The sequence below is a fragment of the Polistes canadensis genome, unplaced genomic scaffold (assembly GCF_001313835.1).
Source record: "Polistes canadensis isolate GaletaPanama2010 unplaced genomic scaffold, ASM131383v1 scaffold_34, whole genome shotgun sequence".
Taxonomy (NCBI): domain Eukaryota; kingdom Metazoa; phylum Arthropoda; class Insecta; order Hymenoptera; family Vespidae; genus Polistes; species Polistes canadensis.
Genome location: NW_014569581.1, coordinates 618,202 through 639,785, shown reverse-complemented (window position 1 = coordinate 639,785; position 21,584 = coordinate 618,202). Strand labels below are relative to the sequence as shown.

General features: G+C 35.4%; 1 protein-coding gene across 4 annotated transcripts in view; it reads right to left on the bottom strand.

Annotated features, from left to right (window-relative positions):
- The window catches only part of LOC106784375 (zinc finger protein 608-like), a 140,878-nt gene that overhangs the window by 78,104 nt on the left and 41,190 nt on the right, over positions 1 to 21,584 (bottom strand). For all 4 annotated transcript variants that reach the window (XM_014743825.1, XM_014743824.1, XM_014743823.1 and 1 more), the window contains exon 2: positions 13,509 to 13,579. The gene's annotated coding sequence lies outside the window, so the exon portion shown is untranslated. The remainder of the gene's footprint in view (positions 1 to 13,508; positions 13,580 to 21,584) is intronic.

The window sequence follows — 21,584 nt, the reverse complement described above, 5'->3', positions numbered from 1 at the left end:
GATATTGTTTTTTAAACTACGCCGACATCTCTGCCGATGGAATCAAGCCAAGGGGTTAAACGAGAATCCATACGAAAGATAAATATACAAGACGGAACATTTACTTTCATTGCGACAATCTCTCTGAGATTTTTCGAATTTGTCAAATTCCAAACAAAAGAATAAGAAGAGAAAAAAAAGATATAGGTGAGAAAATGCGAGCAAAGAAGGAACCTTTGAAAATAAGAGAAGGAAGAATAAGAACAGCTGGTAGATCGATGGAAAAGGGTGTCTGTCCCTTTTTTTCCGCCATACTTCACTGCCCGCATTCATTCGAAGTAAACCGTTCAGTAAATATCGTTCTCTCCCTTTTTTCATATCTATCTTTCTCTTTCAGTTTTACATTACGTACAAACGCGACGAAAATTTGTTACAGGAATATCGGACAATTATTTATTATCGATCGTAAATATCGAGTGGAATATAATTTCGCAATAATCCCCTCTGTTTGGATTGTTCTTTATTTCGCATAGTTTTCGTTTATTTATAAACCGTGCTATTTTTTTTCTTTTTTTTTTTTTTTTTTTTTTTCAATCAAAACCAAAGCGAATTTTCGGATCCCTTGAAAAAGACCGCGTCCGTTTGTTCGTTTCATTAGAATTTAACTGTCGGCTGAAAATTGATCAATTACACGTCCAATATTTTCTCTATCTTTTTATTCTATCTCTCTCGATGGACACGCGTTGCGTTGTCGTTCGTTTGCATCGAGGATACGATGCATCGAGCACAGCAAACTCGATAACATCTACCAGCTCGAAGTTGCTCGTGTGTTTGTCTAACCAGTTATCGTATCGTAAGCGACTTAATAAAGAGAAATGAATCGGCGAAAGATTTATTCCGTTACGGTAATACAAGCGTGTGTTCGTATTTTCTCTCCAATACGATAGACACAGAAAGAGAGAGAGAGATAGAGAGATAGAGAGAGAAAGAGAAAACCTTGCAGGATGCAATTACAGAAGAAGAGTATTCTAGTCGAGTGACTCGAGTATCATAATCAAGCATATAATAATAGTTACTATAAAATTGCGTCAGTATGATATCAACGATTATGTATACTATTTGTAATAAAATAAAATTAATCTAAATAAAAATGTGTAGGTAAAAAGAACTAATGAATGAATTGTGAATAAACTGAGAAACATTAATTCATATATGTTTTGTCACGAAGATAAAACAAAACTTATCAATTTTATCAACCTTAATGAAAATGTTTGATGAATACTTGAAAAATGTTAATCGGTATAAAAAAACAACTCTTGAAACGCTCTTAGCTCGATCGAAGTCAATAAATCCCACAAGATTATTCCTATCTCTTATCGATGAGCGGTGTAATACGAGTTATGAGATAAAAAGAACCACTCGTTCCGAGAATTCTTTCGTTTGTTCTTTTCCAAAGGTAAACGTCGCAAACTAACAAGAAACTTTTTTTAAACTTCTTTCGTCTTTGCAAAAGATCCAAGTTTGAAAAGTATCGCTCGAATGAAGATATATAACACTCGATTAAACTAAAATAAATCTTATAAAGTCAACTAATAGAAAATATATTTTTTTCTACCAGCATATTTATTCATTTCAACTACATTTTATTTCGATTTAAAAATATTTTCAACTTATTTTTATTCACTTTTTTCTTATCGTCCAGATGAAAAAAATCTATCTCATGTCACGGTTATTATTTCGTAACCTATAAAACGAGCATGCGCTAAGATGGACGTTAGTTTTGAACTAGGACATACCTGGTCATATATTTTGATAGAAGAAACGAAAAGAAGGAACAGCATATTCTTAAGGCATGATTGGTACGAGTGAAAAAGGAAGAAAGGAACCAAATAGAATATGAGAAAAATAAAAAACTGCCCTTTTATGAAAGGATAAAAATTTTTTTTAATAAAAGAAAAAAGAAAGAGAAATCCTGTAGGATTTAGAATAATACGGAAAGAAAAGGAGATCCAAAGGCAATGGCAATTTACAATAGACTGCAGGTATCAAGATACAATCTAATTGTAATATACAAAAATCTGAACCAAGCTATACTATTACGTTACGTAGAAGAAGAAGAAAATTCTTAGAATTTAGTGAGATTTAGGTGTGAGACGATGAGGAGAAGATAAATAAATATTAAACGAAAAAATATTTTCAAAAATGCAGACTATACCTGAGCAGAAAAAATCTCTTTGTCCTTTCATTGTTTTCATTCGTCGTTAAAGTAAATTGCAATTGAAATTCTATCGACAAAAGAATAGATGCACACAATTTCTCATTTTCTATGGTATCCTGTGTAGATTGAAAAAAGAGAAATAAAACAAATTCCATAACTACGAGTTCGTTATTTTCCATTAGATTCGAGCGAGTCTCGAGTAAGAAGAGAAATTTGCTCGTTTAACTTATTGCTATGGGAACTTTAAAAGAAACTTTCCGAGTAAATTTCATTTTCATAGTTGCCAGAAAAGGAGAAACATTTTCCAAGGAAACGCGTGATAATGCGAGAACCCGAAGAAAATCTTCTACGCTATATTATTAGAATTTAACGGTCGAAATGTAAAACGTATCATTTGGAAATAATCTATTCTGATAATTCTTGCACGTAAATAGAATGTAGAATCGAATCGATTAAAATTATTCGTGTATAACGAAGAACGATCGGAGAAGAACTTTTAACTCGGATCATAAACTAAATTCGATAATTATCTTTCAGAAGATTACTAAACTAACGGAAACACATTTTGAGAGAACATCTAATAATATCATTGATAACTAAATTCTACCTGTTAACGAAGTATTATAATACGAAACTAAATAGATTTCATTGGTGTTAATAATCGAATAAAAGTCAACATTTAGAAACAAAGGGAAAATACATGCTCGATCAAATGTATATGCCATATAATAAATATGTATGTATTAATGTGTGCGCGTAAACGCGAGACACCCGATTATAACTGGCTTTTGTAATGCAACGATTTTCCCTTCGTCCTTCTCTTGATCGTTGTCGTAGTCGTAGTCGTAGTCGTAGTCGTAGTCGTAGTCGTAGTCGTAGTCGTAGTCATAGTCGTGGACCATAGCATTATGGAGGCGCAGATGTGCTCGCTACGATTGATCCTATTACCATCCTCGTGGGCATCTATCTGTCATGTCGACGACGATCGATACCAACCGAATCTCCATTAAGTTCAACTTAAAGGTTAAACGACTTATATACCTCTCCTTCCAAATCAATTGTCGAGCTTTGCCAAAGAAATTTTATAAACTATTATAATATGAACGATTTATAAAAAGTTAAACGAAATAATTACGTTAACGTTCCGATTCTATTTAATTGTAAAGAAAAATAATAAAAAAAAAAAAAAAAAAAAAAAAAAAAATGTATTACGTATTATTAAAAAAAAAACATAAATTAAAGCGCTTAATCGTATATAACACAATTATCTTATGGTTTATCACCGGTAGAATGATTCCCTATGGTATTCAACGTGTTCAATGAAAAATACATGTGATATCATTTTGATTATTATAATATACAGAGATAAATCAATCGGTTATTCATTTTTTTCAAATATATACACTCATAAAAATTTGATTACTTATCAATAAAGAACATCTATTTCATTTTCCTAAAAGCCTAAGGAAAGGAAAGAAAAAGTAATATTTCCATCGATCACCCGGTATAAGTCAATGATGGTTATAGAAGGGTCTCTCGTAAATGGCCCTACCGTACTGCTCGAACACTTAGCGTTTACGGAGGCATCGTCGTGTCTTTCCCCACTACCCCCCTCGTTCTTCCACCCACTTCTCGTATCCCCATCGCTGCAAAGACCGATTCCCAGACATAGGCGTAATCGTTAAGGGACTACTAAATCCCTGATTTCTCTTTTAACTATACCCATAAAAACACACAATTAACTATTCTTTTATTACCATTTTTTACATTTTATAGAAATAAAAATTGTTTTTAAAAAAAAAACTAAAACTTTCGACTAGAATGACATGACAAAGTTATTTATTTGAGTCAAAAGAAAACAGTCGAGGACATTGGCGTAAGAAAGAGAACGCTCATTTCCATATTTCTCATGGATGAACAAGCTTAATAAGGACAAAAATAAGTCAATGTTAAAACAAAACAAAAAAACTATTAACGCGTTATAATAAAGTTTCTTTTTTTCTTTTTTTTTTCACTTTTACATGATGTTTATTATTTGCGTTGTCTTCTTTCTTGTCTCAACGGAACTTAATTAAAAACAGAGAGTTACACTGGCGTGTTCGAAAGTTTAACGAGCGAAACGAACGGAAATGTTGATTCTCGAGGAAAAGACATAGTTGAGATGGCCCAAGGATATACCTGCCGTAAAATCTTTCAAATTCCTTTTCTCGATAATAACAAAATGGTCGGGGAAATTTCGAGAGATGGGATAAAGAAGAATACAGCTATTGAGGGCATAATTCTTTTCTTGGACCACCTCCGACGAACTATTATTAGAAGAGTATGAAAGAGGAATATAAAGAAGAAAAAAGAAGAAAAAACAAGAAAGAAAGAAAGAAAGGAAGAAAGAATGGGAGAAAAATTCTTATTTCTCGCAATTCGATGTGACAGCTGTACGTAATGCCAATAATTATGTCATTTCTCATATTTATCTTATAATCGTTTCGCTATATCATTCAAATCAGAGTTAGATAACATTTATGGGAAATAATATTTTTTAAATAGTAGATTCTTCGCGATTGAAATCAAATATTTTATTAAGTATAAGTTTTGACAAAAAATGAAATAAATTGAGAACCCAAGTTGAAACAAAGAAGATCATCCGATACCTGTATACTTATACAACTTATAGTCGAATTTCAAATTTTTGTTTACAAAGCAAACCAACGTGGAATATCTATTATCTGCCTATTTTTCATTTCGACACCATTAAAACGAAAAGAAAGAGAGAACAAAAAGTAAGAGTAAAAGTTCTTCTGTGTATTGACTCTATGTACACCAGCATCGTGTTAGCTTTATCCATCTCTTTTCTTCTCGTTCACCCTTATCTCTTTCTTTTTCCTCGGTCTCCCCTTATGTTAGTCACAGCAAGTTTCTCTTTTGCCTTGCCTTGCCTTGCCTTGCCTGTCCCTTAAAACTTTCGAAGCAGAGTGCTCGTCGTGGTTCCAATATCAAAGACAAGCTGCTGAAGAGAAAGAGAAAAAAAAAGAGAGAGAGGGAGAGAGGATAAAGGGATGAAAGGAGAGCTTACCAGACGAGGGGAGAAATTAGATCACGAGAATGTCGTGACGAAAAAGTAAAACGAGAATAGGCGATCGTTCCACCCACCATTAATTGTTCTTGCCAGTGAGAAAAAAAGTCGATCACTTTCGATCAAGGGCAGCACCACGTTACGTTCTTTTATCCACATGGGAAATTTTTCTTTTCTCCTAAATTCCCTAATCCAAATACAGGATGAACAAGAAAAGTTTGACAATGTTAAATTATGTCTGTTTAATTTTGAAGTAATTTTCTAATATTGGCAAGAAAATGTTTTTTATTTGAAACACAATTGTACGTTTCCCAAAAACTACATCTTTCGTTCGTGTATTTGCGTGGAATCTCAAAGTTAAAGATAAGTACGGATAGTTCGTAACACGCAAAGCAACCAAGTTTTGCCTTATAAATTCTCTCGTAAATACGTTGAACGTGGCAGGTTATTAATTGTAACCAGAGGCAATAAAGCGAGCTATTAATTACGTAAAAGCCGATTCGTTCGATCGAACGTTAAAGATACGACACTTGAAAACGAGACTACTCTTTGAAAAATAATATTTCAATTGCTGAACGTTCGTTATGAATATCCTTTTATGATAAAAATACGATGGGAAATTTGCTTTCGTACGATACTATATATTGGATATTTTCATAGGAATTGCGATATTATTTTCCCTTCTTATTAAAATAGTATCTTCGTAAATATTAAATATACAAACGAGAAATATTCCCTCGTAAGAAATTTGTTAAATCTTTTCCAATAATAATATCTATATAATTTTGCGCCTTTTGTTTCGTATTTTATTTAAAAAGATTTCTTTGGCTCATTAAAAAGGAGAAGGGACGAATTTTATGTCTGGAACACGTTTCTAGTTCTGTTTCTTTCTTTTTCTCTCTTTCTGCAGCACTCTACCGCACTCGGCATCGCCGTTATATAGCCGTGGAAGGTTTCCTACCGAGGAGAAGCCATTAAAGACCTTGCTGTACGACGTTGGAAGAATGAAAATTGCTGCTCGAATGGAAAGAAAGAGAAGGAGTCTTTGAGGCCGTTAAAAGAGAACTTTCAACGCGGTGGCTTCCTTCTTCTTCTTCTTCTTCTTCTTCTTCTTCTTCTTCTTCTTCTTCTTCTTCTTCTTCTTCTTCTTCTTCTTCTTCTCCTTCTTCCTCGAATCCCAAAGAGTTGACTTTTCTTTTCTTATGAAACAACCAAGATGGTGCTTCTATCCTTTGACTAGTCATGTTAATATATCGATACTTTACTCTTTACGATCTTAAAATTATTAATTAATTATTACGAAATATCTTATATCTTGAGAAATTGAAAATACGCCGTTTGATTCTGAAGAAAAGTGTTTTATTATCACCAAGAAAAAAAACTTCTATCCATTAAACGGTAGTGTTAATATTTCCATTTATTTAGAATCCTATAAATTATTATTAACTATTATAAGAAAACTCATTCTTATATTAGACGTTATTAAAATATTTTTTATTATATATCTTTATGCAATGAAATAATATAGCTCGATTAAAAATAATTCGTAATGAAATATATTTAAAGGAATATACAAAAGTAACTCGAGGCTATGTGTGTGAATTGAAATTTTTCGTTGGTTTAAAATGAATGAAAAAAAAAATTGGAACCTAATAAATCGTCGACTGTGAATAGGATTAACACTTTATCGGTTTTTTCATTTCTACGTTATTCCGGTCAGTTTTTGTTCTCTTTTTAACTCGTTCTCACACTTCGTTCTCTCTAATACTACTACTACTACCTTCTCGAGTTTAGCCCATAGGAGTAACCGAGCTTCTCGACAATGGTGTTGGGTCACGCAAGCACGACGACGACGACGACGACGATGACGACGACAAGAAGGAAAAATTTTCCACGGGGTAATCGATGTCGGGCCAGTTTATCGAATATGTATATAGAAATATACGTATACATAGTTGGGATTTCATGCGGCATGGTACTTTCATAATCGGCTTGAAGGATACCAATAAACCGTCGTGTTTTTAGCAACACGCGAGACGAATATTCGCGATGCAAATCTACGTATATCATAAAATACTCCCGCTGTGATTTCTATATTTTTTTTTTTTTTTTTTACTGTTATTTAAATATTTTTTAGTACTCGGTATATCTATTAATATACTTGGAATGTCAAAGAATATTTCGATCAAACGTTTAATTAGATGAAAATATTATCATCGAAGTTATCGCTGCGCAGAACAAATTTATATATAAGTAAAATGTATTAGAGTATTAATATAATTATTAAATAATCGATAGAAGTGTCTATTGTTGTCTAAAAGCTCGAAGAATATGTCCTGTGTATCGTCCTCTTCGAAATTCACTTTCAGACTGGCACGTTATCTTCTATGAATGTACTTTTATTAAATGTTGTTTATATGACTTTCCAAACGTTGCGCATGTCTGCAACGGTAATAATCTACCTAATAAATAGAATTTAAGATTATAACGTTCTGATTTTAGCAGTTTTTCATTTTTATGTAATTGTTTAAAGTAATGTACATTTATAGTAACGTTCCTATGTAGTTGTGACTTCGGAGAGGGGACATTTTCGTCGAAAAGAATGTCACATCGAAATTATTTAATACTTAAAGTATGTTAATAAGTATATAATGCTTATATTAGTACATATTTGTGTTTAAATAATCTGAAATATAAGTAGAATGTGTTAGAATATTAAAATAATTGTTAATTAATCGATAGAAATGTCTATTGTTATCAAAAAGCTAGGAATATATGATCTGAGTCATTGTCCTCTAGAAAATTACTTTTATTGAAAGTTGTTTATATGACTTTCTGAAAGTTGCGCATGTGTGTAAAAGGAATATTCCACCTAATCAATAAAATTTAATATTATAATACTCTGATTTTATTATTTTACCCTCGAAATTATCACTACATAGGAGCGTACATAATTACATAAAAAAATTACATAAAATAGATAAAAATACTAAAATCAGAACGTTATAATCTTAAATTCTATTCATTAGGTACATTATTCCCTTTATACATATGCGCAATGTTCGGAAAGTCATATAAACAGCATTTAATAAAAATAATTTTACAGAGGACATTGATTCAGTTGAACGGTGGATTTTGAAGAGGAAGGTACATAGATCATATTTTCCGAACTTTTACACAACAATATACATTTATTTCGATTAATTAACAATCATTTACGGTTATTTAAATAGAAAATCCAACACGTTATTAGCATATAATATAGATATGTAGAAACGAAAAAATTGGATAGAAAAGGTAAGCGAACTAAGGATGGGTGCAAATCGTTAATATATTTCATTCGTAGAGAGTGGTGTGAGAATGAAATTCGATTTTCTTCTCGAAATCATGACAATCTCTTTCGAATAATCGAATACAATTGTCGCCTAACGGTATGGACATTATTGGATCCTCGTTACCGTAACATTTATATCGTTCTTTTTACGAGCGTTCGATAAGAAAGGAAAAAAGCGAGAGAGAGAGAGAGAGAGAGAGAGAGAGAGAGAGATTCATTCCGATCGATTGGATGCCAGGGAATGCTGACAATGAGTGTTTCTCAAGCCAGGTGTCTGCAAAGAATTCATTTTCGACTTTTTACAATTTCTTTTAACAGTTAAAAAAAAAATGAAGAATATACGTAAATAAATCCAAATTTTAACACGTAACGTAGACACTAAGGACAAATATTTTGTACAAAAAGAAAAATTTTGTCTGGTCAAAATAATATCGAAAAATCGTTTATTAATGCAGATATAAGTCTGTAGAAATAATTGCGATTCTCGTGGTACGGTGTTGTCTAATAGCTCTCTGTGGAAAGGGTTAGAAAAGTGAATAAAAGATATAGAAAACAATGGAGAGTACTCGGTGTATACATCACGGACAATCGTAGTCGGTGTAGCAAGTCGACCAAGAGCTTTCGAAAGTTCGTTTAAATAGAAGGGAAAGAAAAAGAGAGAAAAAGAGAGAAAGAGAGAGAGATAGCTACCGGTCGTAAGTCCTTTGGTTCGTCGACTATGGAAGAGAAAGGGAGGGTAAAATCACTTGGCTTTCACATTCGAAGCTGCTCGCTTACGTGATCGCCCACGACGACGGTGGCAGCACTTAATCTCGTTTGACGGACGATTTGTCACATTTATACTCGCTTGTAAACGACTCCCGTCTCTTTCTCTCTCTCTCTCTCTCTCTCTCTCTCTCTCTCTCTCTCTCTCCCTCTCTCTCTCTGTCCCTTGATAACTCGCTGGAGAATAGAACTAGGCCACTACGAAATGAGGGTGTTTCGAGCGATACGCGTCCGTCAGCGTTCCTCGTACAACGAGTAGTATTAGTGTGGTTGCATCCTTGTGTATTCGAGAGAAAAATTGATCTCCTTAAATACACGCCTCCTTTTTCTATTATATCGATAAATTTGTCGATCGGTATATAGTCCTTACGTATATATTATACATACCTTTAGAGAAAAAACTTAACCTAATTAAATAACTAACAAGAATATCTCTAAACACACGTACACACACATACTTACCTACGCGCATTATAATCGATATTAACGATAATAAAATTGATAAATTAATCAATGAATTTTCAAGCCTGACATATGTACACTTGTTACTATGTTGCAAATGTAGACAGACTTCTTCAGCTAGTCAAATAAAAAAGAAATATCTTGATAATACGCATTAATCGTTATTTCTCTCGTGTCTAAATCGTTAAATTTATCGATCGATATTAAACTACTCGTGCATACATACATACATTACAAAACTGGATAGACTTCACCTAGTTAAATAAGAAAAAGAACGTTTCGAAGATACGCATTAATCGATATTACTTGATACTCAAATTGATAAATTGATCAATATATTCTCAACCGATGTTGTATGAACGCTATTACAAAATAGAAAAGACATTATCTTTTTCTTTCGATGGGTAATTGGAATTAGAGTTGGATTCTAACTCGAATACAAAAAATGAATAAACGCGGTCTAATTTAGAGAGAAGAAAAAGAAAAAGAAAAACAAAAAAAAAAGGATAAATAAATAAATAGAAAAAATATTCGCGCGGAAATCGATAATTCCTCGATGTCTCGATAATCGGCCGACGAAAAAAAAAAGAGAAAGAAAGAAAAGAAAGAAAAAAAAAAAAAAGAAAAAAAAGGAAAAAAAAAAAAAAGAGAAAATAGTCACGTAAAAACAACTAGCGGAAAGTAGAAGCGGAACGCTACCCCGACAAATTGATTTTTCACGGTACATCGCTCGCTCGTCCCCCATCCCCCAAACCTTCTCCTCCTCCCTCTATGTTTTTCTCCCCCCGCCACCGTTTCTCTTGGCAAACCTTTAACGGAGAATAATTTTCGATTAAAACTCCTCCAAGTGGTTCTCGATCGAATATTGCCACGTACTCGTCGTTCCCCATTACTTCGAACTATCCTAATATACTCGCTCGTATTCGGTCTCTCGTATGCACGCGTGTGCGATAATCACAGTAATTGAGTCGATTATAGCGCGGCACGAAATGCACCAATGCCGACTCTGAATTTTCTTTAAATATTTTTCAAAACCGAAAAGAAGTATATAAAGTAGGTGCTGTCCTTCGGTGATCAACCACTTTTCATTTATTTCATTATCTTAATCTTTTTGAAAAGAGGATTATTATGCAATGATAAAAGTGACTCTTCTTTCGTTAGGCGAGCGGGCAGGTTCAATAACGTTGTGTAAATGCAAAGAAAAGTCAATAAAACGTACGAGGAAAAGGTATCAAAGCGAATAGCAATTTTCAAATCGTCCGATGTAATCCCAAAAGAGAAATAGAGTAGGGGTAGTAGTACTGTCAGTGCTTTATCGATCAGTCGAACCTACCTAGTGGCAGCGAGCAACGTCAATGAGCTAGCAACCATCATCAGCCATTTTGGAAAAGCTTTCTTTCACCTCTAACAATTACATTTAGTTATCCTTATAACGCGAGCAAAAAACCTTGTTGAAAGTAAGAAAGAAAGAAAGAAAGAGAGAGGGGGGAGGGGGGGAGAGAGAGAGACCGCAAGGACGATAGCCGACTCGAATTTCCGACGAAGGGGATACGAAAAGCGTATGAGCAAAGAAACAAGAGTAAGAGAAACAGCTTGGAAAAGAAGAGTAGAGGGGTAGGGGGCTAAAGAAGGGTGAGGAAAACAGAACGGTTCTTTATCGTAACACGATCCTTTCGTCGTGATCGAACTACGTTAAGGGAACAACCAGCCAGACCAAACAACTAGACACGATATAACGACTTTCCTCGGCAAATAAATCGATCCTCCCCGTCGAAACTGGAGAAGCTTCCGTCGGAAAATACAATCTGCTCTTTCGACCTACTACTCCCCTTTTTCCTCTTCGTTCTTAATCCTTTACGAAGATGAACCTGCCGCTTACCTGGAATTATCCTTTTTTCGATCAAATCATACCGACAAACCTTTTAAAATATTATGTGTCAATAATAACGCTAAACACCTTACAACGCTTTGTTAATCGACTCAAAACAGAAAAATACATTTCAACCGTCGCGGTGACACGCTTAAACTTGTCCCGTTTAAAATAATATTTCATCATAATAACCTAACATATAATAACAAATGACCGTGTAATTTCAAATTTACGAGATAATGTCCAAGGGTTCCTATTATATTCCACAATTCTAGTGGGCTCACAGTTTGTAGAGGCATTGTTAAACCAATAGAGAGTGGCAAATTTTGTCCCTCTTTCTTTCCGTTCTATCCTTTCATCCATCACTTTCATCCGAATCCTCTCTTTTGTCCGCGCGTTATTCTTTGTTACTTTCTCTATCATCCCTATAACTTTAGATTATTACTATCTTTTATTTCTCGGAAGGATTTCTAACACTAATACTGTATCATAAACTTGATGCTGGTACACAAAGAAGTTGTTACCTGTCTGAATTTCCAAAAATTGACTTTTTCTTTTGTACATTTTTTTACAGTTTAATTCAAGAACGAAATTTACATGCGTGGGTTGAAAAGTTTTAACCCCCAATTGCAAAGTAATTAATAATTATTGTATATATAAGAATTGAACGAATTTATGTGCTTTGTTCTATACTGCATTTTATATACTTAATGCCTCACTCATTTAATTGAAATATATTTTACAGAATTAAATTTGTCATAAAACATATGTTTTAATAAATAGCACACACATGGCATGGAACGTGTTAATGTTACTTTCATAATCAGGTTCAGAGTCGTTATTTTATTATTGGAATTATTCACATTTTTCATCATACACGCTTGAAATTTATAGTCATTACCATTGCTCGTAACAATTAATAAATCGTAATTAAGGTTGCTCGACATTTATAAAAATCAAAATATGTCCTAATCAAATCTTCAATTGAAATATTATAATCTTGCAAAATAGAATAATATGAAACATCCTATACGAACAATTAATACATATTATTCCTGATAAAGAATATTGAATCTTTTCATTATTCTCAGATAAATTTTTGAACAATGAAATAAGACAAGGAAGTTTTCCATTGACAAGGAAAATCAAAGAAGAGTCTCTTGTTGAAGTGGCTAGCTAGCTGGTATAAGCACGTGTCACGTACACCAATATAAAAATCCATAGACAAAGAAAACCGTTTTTATTTTCTACGCACGATCTAGCCTTTGTACAGAGGTTATATGCTATATATACGCGAACAGGCTTCTGTCTCTTCGTCGCGAAACACCAATGCTGTTTTTCGAGTATGCTCAGCCTCCTGTTCGTACAGTGAAGAGTACCTGAGTGTTTCTCTCTCTTTCTCTCTCTCTCTTTTTCTTTCCATCTTTTTTCTACCCCTTGCTCAGTCGTGTGTATGCATGCAAGCAAGAGAGGGAAAAAAAGAATGAGAGAGAAAGAAATAGATAGATGGAAGGAGCAAGGACAGAGGAGAGTATTACAACGAGCCACTCAGGAATCTCTCGGTTTCCCTAATAGGCAGCTGACTCCTTGACTCGACCGCGTTGTCTATTGGTCCGCGAACCGAAAGAAATTCACCTTGGGTCGAGGCTTAACTCGAAGAAAGAGACATCTTTCTTCCGAGAATAACTGTAAGCAATGCTTTTTTTCCTTGCTAGTATTTCGTCAAATAAATAACGATTTAATCTTTGCAAGATAAATATAAATGTCGATGAAAGTGTTTCGTAGTAGAATAGATATCTATCTAACGTACCATAAAGAAAGCATGTCGTTCCACTGGAAAGTCGTCGTTTCGCCGAAGAGTTCCCTCGGTCAAAGCTTCGTCTGAAAAATAATAACACGACACGTTAAAAGTAGCTCGCGAAGGTATAAGTTACACAAATGCAAGCACGCGCGCACATGCACGCGCGCACATGAACGCACGCACGCACGCAACCAAGCAATCCGGTTGTATCGCAAAAAGTTATCCTCGGAAATATCCATAATTCGGTCTACGTGCTGTGACGCATGAAATATACATTACGTAATTACGTATAATTTCGTAAAGGTAGTTAGTTAGTAGTCGTACGTTTTCACGTAGAGATAGAAAGAAGCAAATGCAAGTAAGAAATTTACGACAAAATAGACAAGAGGCAGAGATAAAAGTAGTTATGAAACGGCACAAAAACGAGACGATTGTTTCTAAGCTTTGTAATGCATCATACAAATGAGCATTAGCATGAAATGAGGATTACTCTGGGATACGAGCGAATGCATTTATGCACACGTTAACAGCATCTCAGGTAAGAGATCCTAAGAAACGAGCAAGAGGATAAACTCGAGGAGACCAACCGACCGAAACGACGTTTGTATTTACAGACCACTTCACTACGAAGATTGTCATTCGAAGATTTGCTTTTCAATCGGATTATGACTAGCTTACTTACGAGTATATGATAGATAGTTTTTGCTTCGTCAATTTGCCTTCCTATCTTTGAACATACTTAGATACTTTATACAATGATGCATAAATATAGCAGATAAAAGAAGTAGATAAGATTGAAAAACATTGCTCGTTCAAATCTTTCGGAAAAATTTCCAAAGCGTAATTCGAATCGATAAACTATCGTAACCTTTTCCTGCAATTATAAGCATACTCGTACATAGAGTAGTTAGGTAGGTAGAATACGATGATGATAGTAGGCTATCTCAGCAACTAGAATGCCACGCATTCGCTTATTCTCTTCGATGGAGACAGACAAAGCAATTTATCCGATGGTCTATGCCGTAATTACACACCGAATTAACGACGTGGTTGCACAACGAATTAGAAGCAGGTACGCTATGGTTTCGCATTCGCAAACGCTCTACCGGCCCCTGTTTGCTCCTGGATTTCATTAGGACGCCCGTAAACATACATGTTCGACTGTAAACAGCGTGTTGTCAGAATCGGACGGTTTCTCGTTTGGTATCTCCATAACTTGCCTCGAACTTTAACCAAACGGAAACTTCATTCTGAGGATGGATATTGGAATATCATTCGTTTATACCAAAAACGGTTACAATACTCTTATATGAATATTTAAAAAAACAACAGAGGGACTGTAGAAAATCAGATATAAGAAAGAATAAATAAGCTCGTTCGGTTCGTTTCATAAAAGGGTAAACCCTGTCGCATATTCTTTCTCCCTGATATAATCGACAAAGATTACCAGGAACAGGAGCAGGAGCCAACCCTTCTCTCCTGTTCTCCTGGTACACTCGTCGTCGTCATCGTCGTCATCGTCGTTACCACCTTCGATCGAGCGTGGATATCGAATAACAGTACCTCGTGTTACGCGATATGTCCAGGAGTGCGAGTGAAATGCTAGATACACATATAGATAGATGTATACATTCGAGGATGCATGAATGCATGCATGCATAAACGCGCCCATCTCTCGATAGGTCGATGTGGCTACAGGATAGATGGTTAGATGGCGCTTCGATCCAGAGGGATAGGGAAAGGGAGAAGGTTTGCGGGGAAGAACCGCCACGCAATATCGTGTATGTATATAATACGAGAGACAATGTAACTCAGTTGGGTACGCCGCACAATTAGTGTGTACGCGGTTGTCGTTGGCTATACCATGAGAGTGAGAGAGAGAGAGAGAGAGAGAGAGAGAAAGAGAGAGAGAGAGAGAACGCGTGTCGCTTGACGTTGCCAACGCCTATGTTGAATCGCGCGCGCACCGCACACTGTGTTACCTGCTTCTCTATGTGTGCGTATTCGTTCCTACTCTCATGTAATTGTGCTTTTCTATCTCCGCATTGGTCGTATCTCCCCTCTCGCTCTATCTTTCTCTTTCTCTCGAGCCGTTACCATAGGGAACAAAGTGGATACGAGAGATAAAGAGAGAAAGAGAAGCGCCATCGTACCCGGTATATACAGTATATAGTATATATATATACATACATATATATATGTAAGTACAGCTTCGTGTGAGTAACGTGAGCAAAAGAGTAAGAGAAATGGTGCTATCTGTTCAATAAGGAGACGGAACGAGAGAAAGATGGACTTTGCGTGCGACGGAGACGCACGTACGATTTCGAGCCTTGAGGAAGAAAAGGAAGAAGACGGATCGGTGAGAACATGGGGGGGAAACAGAGAGAGAGAGAGAATTGTCAAAGCGTTGAAACACGACAAGGATGGCGAGAGCGAACAAGACGAATTCTTCGATGCGCTCGAGCAAGAAAGAGAATGATGATTCGACGACGAGGGCTTTGAGATAGAAAAGAAGAGACCGAGAGATGTGTACATATAAAGCGTGTTGAACGACAGAGAAATGACACGAGTAAATAGAAGAGGAAACGGGAAAGAAGTAGAGGAACAAGGAGAAAGAGAGAAAGAGATAGAGAAGGAGAGAACGAACGCGAAAGAGCAAGAACCACTCGTATATTCTCTCCTTCTCTCGCTCCCACTATTTCAGCATTATTCTATCTCTTTCTATCTCTTTGTACCCCTTTCTCCCTTGTTGGATGATTCGGTCTCTCTCTCTCTCTCTCTCTCTCTCTCTCTCTCTCTCACTCGCACGTAGGAACGGTCGATCGTTCCTGCTGGCAGCCATTTTGTGCTTGCCCGTAGAGCCGACATTCCTGACCGGGGAAAATATTGGCCACGATTCCGTCCTAGCAGAAGAGGAGACGACGACGACGACTACGACTACGACGATGGCTATGACAAAGACGATAAAGACGACGAAGGAAGACGAAGAAACGCTCTCGGGAAAATCATCTTATCGGGTCGGGAGAAAGAGAATAAAAAAAATAAGACAAAGCAAGCAAGCAAGGATCGAAAATGATCGCGATGTTTTTCGTGGTAACGAGATGAAAGATCGAGAATCCCAACGCGTATTCTCAATGATGCCGGGACGCTCTCGAATGTCCTGCGGGTAAGGGACAATTCGTTCCAGGCCAAACTCCCTTCCGTAGTTCATCGGGTACAGTCCCTCTAAAAAGTACAAGAGAACTCTCTTTCTTTACAGACGAACGATTCCACGAGAGAGAGAGAGAGAGAGAAAAGAGATCGAATCCTTGAAGAATATAATCTTACGAATGCTATTTCTTACGTGCCAATATATCAATCGATTATAGTATTCGAAATGAAAAATCAATGATCATGGTAATCGAATCAGTTTGATATATACGGCAAAAATTGTACTATATATATATATATAGTACATGTTTTTATTAAATTTGTTGTTTCTTTTTGAAATACTAAATAGAAATAAGATACTTTAATCGTTTTGGAGATGGGATATCCTCCGAAAGGATGACACTGATTGTACGAGACTAAGAGTCCAAGAATTTGTCCATCTCTCTCTCTCTCTCTCGTTCTCGTTGAACTTTGTCAGAGAACCGTGACTGTACGGCTATGAGTTACGAGTGCCATTCCGCCGGCATGAATACGGGATGTCTTTTGGACGCGCTCCAGAAAGCTTTTCAAATTGAATTAGGAGAAAACGTTCGTTGCTTCTGTGCTGCTCTCGGTGGTGTTCTCGGTGGTGATGTTCTCGGTGGTGATTTTCTCGGTGGTGGTGCTTTCGGTCACCGAGCCTTGGTTCGAACCAAAGAGAGGTCGAAAGGTGCCCCCACACACCTTTTGGGTGTCCACAAAATTCACATTAGAATCATTAGAATTTGATTATAATCTTTTTTCCGAATTCGTGATACTTCTGGTGGGACATGATTAAATTTCTCGTGGATGACCAATAGATGTAAATGTTTGTTCTCTTTTCAGTGCCGCTTTTTCTTGTTTTGTCGAGTTTTAAATCACAACGATACTAAAGAAGTTTTCACTTCAAAAAGAAAGTTTTTTACGATTGGAATACACACGATTATTGGACCACTCACTCAAGATATAATAAACGGTTTTAGAATTTTTTACAGACGACTCGTTTATTATCTCGAACGAGGTAACATCCTCGAAATATGTAAGCATTACGAAGTGATGAAGAGAGGGAAGGAAAATAAAAAGAAGAAGAAGAAGAAAAAGAAGAAGAAGAAAAATAAAAATAAAAATAAGAAGGAGAGAGAGAGTTCGATAAACGTCTCGACTCGGTGATTCGAAGTTTCCTCTCGAGAAAGAGGGTGCTTTGTAGGTGCGTGAGAGGGATTATCGAGCGGGGCTTTCAGCTTGGAAAAATAAAATATCGTCGAAAAGCTAAAGGGGACGAGGAAGAAGGTAGGTAGATGGACCTGTACGAATAAAATCGTTTCTTGTTTCGCGGAACAACGAGAATGAAAGAAAACGTATATATATATATACTGTAATGACGAGATGAATTGTTAGAAAAAAAAAAAAAAGAAAGACAAGAGAAAAAAGAAAAAAATAAATTAACAAAAGAAAAAAAAATGAATTCGAAGTATCCGCAGAGAGCCCGAAAACGAGAAAGACGGCAACCCCTATTGAAAAGGGTAGCAAAAGTAGAGTTAGAGAGAGAGAGAGAGAAAGTGCATTGTGCTCGTACAAGTAGCGCCACGAAAAGCATTGCTTTTCTTCCCTTTTTCGCTTTCTCTGTATCTCCATTTCTTTTTTCTTTTTCTTTTTTTTTTCTTTTTTTTTTTTTTTTTTTTTTTTTTTTTGTTTTTTTTTTCCTCCTTTTTTTGCCTTTTTCCCCTCTTTTTTATTCGAGAATGTTTGGCACTCATCCGGAAGCAGATCGTGCAAATATTAAGTCTACAGTTCTCTCTCTCTCTCTCTCTCTCTCTCTCTCTCTCTCTCTCTCTGTGTGTGTGTGTGTGTGCCGTTGGCGAGAAAATTCCGTGCTTTCGTGCAATAATTGGATTGGAAATGTTGTAAGCTACGAAAAATTCCAGTTTTCACGGGTTCTGTTTCTTTTTTTCCTTTTTTTTTTCTTCAGTTATCACGACAATAAATGCATAAAGATATTAAACTATAAAAAGAAGACACCATTAAATCGATACTCTTTACGAGAGAGGAATTTAAATGTCGCCAACGGAACATTGTCGCAAACGGATCGATTGTTGATATATCTCTTTCAATTTGTTAATAACATGAAAAAAAATAAAAAATACATTGTTTCTAACGAAATTCAATATTGTAACAATTAAACGTGTAATCTACTGGCGTCGTGTGATTAAATGTTAATCCAATTAATTCGAATTGAACTATTTATATTTCAATTAATAATTATATATTTTTCATTTATAAATATAAAACTTAAAAAGCAATTTGAAACACAGTTAGCAATGTTAGAAATATTCAAAGTACAATAATTGACACTGACGATGATAATAATAATTAAAAGTCATGCACACACATATAAGGGCTCGGATTGTGTAGTAGGTTTTAAACAAATTTCTAAAACAATCCCAGTCGCGAATTTAGGAGACGTATATCTCGCAGTTGACGAGTTAGCAATACTCGTCAAACTTTCAACCATCAGGAGACTAGTTTCGCGTTAATGAGTTTCTCAACGACTCTTCCGCTTCTCTCTCCGAATTTCTCTCTGTGAAGTTTATCGTTAGCGATTTATTATTTCATTTATGTTCGTCTCGTCGTCGTCGTCGTCGTCGTCATCGTCGTCATTATATACCACTACTACTATTACAACATTATCGAACGATCAAATTTAATATTAATTTATTAAGTAACATATTATACAGGTCAATTATATTTAAAAAAAAGCCCTCCGAATATTAAAGCGAGTCGCTTGTATTCAAAATATTTCCAAAATGTCGCGCGAAAAGCGCATAGAAAATTGATTATATTTTCATTAAAAAAAACTCTGACGAACGAATGTAAAATATTGACAAATATCGCGTTATACGAAAGTTTATTGAACCGTATTGTTTGTCGATACGCTTTTAAATTGAAATAAATGAAAAGGTATATAAAACAAGTGTCATGTTTGGACAGTTGATAAATATTTTAAAAGTAACTATTTAAATCTAATTGTAAGTCAAACGGAAAATCGAAAAGATATCGTGTTTTATCAAGACGGATTACAAAGGAATAGAAGAAAGTAAATAAGATGAATAGGTTTAGTAAGTATAAGGTCTTGACTCGAGGAGAAACAGATGCGATTACGATAAGCTGAGTATGTGTTAACATTTAAATGGGGCCAGGAATCGAGCGGAAGGGATGAGTACGCGTACACGGCACGAAACAATCGGCTATTGTCGATTTCTATGGCGGCTCACCGCACTGCACTGCACTGCACCGCATTGCATCGGTCCTCTTCTTTGACTATGAGAATAATTAGCGACCGTGCTAGTCACGAAGTATCCTTAACGAGCCGTTAAAATGCTCCAAATACTTTGACAAGTTAACTTTATAATACATTAGTAATCAACTTTTCTAAAACTACGATACGTAATGACACTTTACAAATCGAGCACCAATATCTTAATCAAAATGTTTCCCCGTTAGATGTATATAGCATTATTCGTAATAATTATTTGTATTATTGTTTGTTTTATCTCGTCTTGATCTAACTGGTTAACGATAAATTTCAAAGATATCTTTTTTTTCTCTCCACAGAAATAGAAATTCCCCTATTAGTGCGATGATTAAAAGCTTTCCAATATTAATTATTTTGTTTATGTCTTATTTAAGGATAGAGAGGCAAAGATAATTATTTATTTTAGCTAAGAATTAATTTTCTTTTCTGTTGGCCTCGAGATCGTTTGTCAAAGTTCGAAGATCGCGTCTGCAACGCAATCAGCGTTTTCTTAATTACTGCTTGGACGGAAAGTACTGGTTTCTCTCGAGCTAATTGACCGAAGGGAAAAACAGAGACAGAAATGAAGAGAACTCGTACGCGAACGAAATAACTTATCTTAATATTATTTTATTTCTATTCGTTTGAAGTTCTTCTTTTTCGTCTCGCACTTCATTACATCGTCGTGACACGCTTTAACGATCGTTAACGTACCAACTAAAAGTCAATTATCCGAAATACTCGTACAGATTTATTGCGCGATTCGAATCTTTTCGTCCCCTCGAAAATACCAAAATCCACATTTAATCGGAGAAATAAAGTATACAAAAAGGTTAAGATATTAGCTCTAAAATATATATGTTCTCAAAAATACAACGTAATGATGTTTAATTAACTTGAAAACATAATTTAATACGATTTACCAACGATTTATCTATTACCTATTATATATACATTAGAATATTTGATAAAAATCAAAATTTCATTAACTAAAGTATTTAAATCCACAAAGCTTCACCTGTAACGCGATAATTAAACATTGATTTCCTTGTTCCCCGAGTAAACGTAGATTTTCGAAGAGAATCTAATCGATGAGAACGTTCTAACAAACGTTTACCAGTTAGGTGTATCGGGCAAAGCCAAAGTAGGAAACGGCTGGCGGCTAACTCGTCGAATTAGTCCCTCTAAAGACTTTACGATTGATAAATAATAGATTAGACGAGTTCCCTTGTCGTTATGAGAGCCATATACGAGAGACATAGTGCAACAGAGATTCTATAGTTATATACTATATACAATAGGTATATAGAAAGAAAGGGAAAGAGATAGGACGCGCGAGCGTAGTTGCTTTTCATTCGACGACTTTTTCATTCGCGAGAAAAACGAGCGCACGGAAATTCTTTACCCTCCCCGAACAAATGCTCCTTTTCTCGAGTATCGTGTGAACATTTTTTTCATACGACGAGGGTACCGAAAATTTTCAACTCAAACCAAAAGTGAAAGGCCTTTTGAGTGGCCTTTTAAGTGGCCTTGGATTTCGATCTAGCACAAAAGATACGAGTCAATTTTTCAACTATCTCAAATCCAATAATATCTTTGACAACAATGATTGAACAAATCATTCA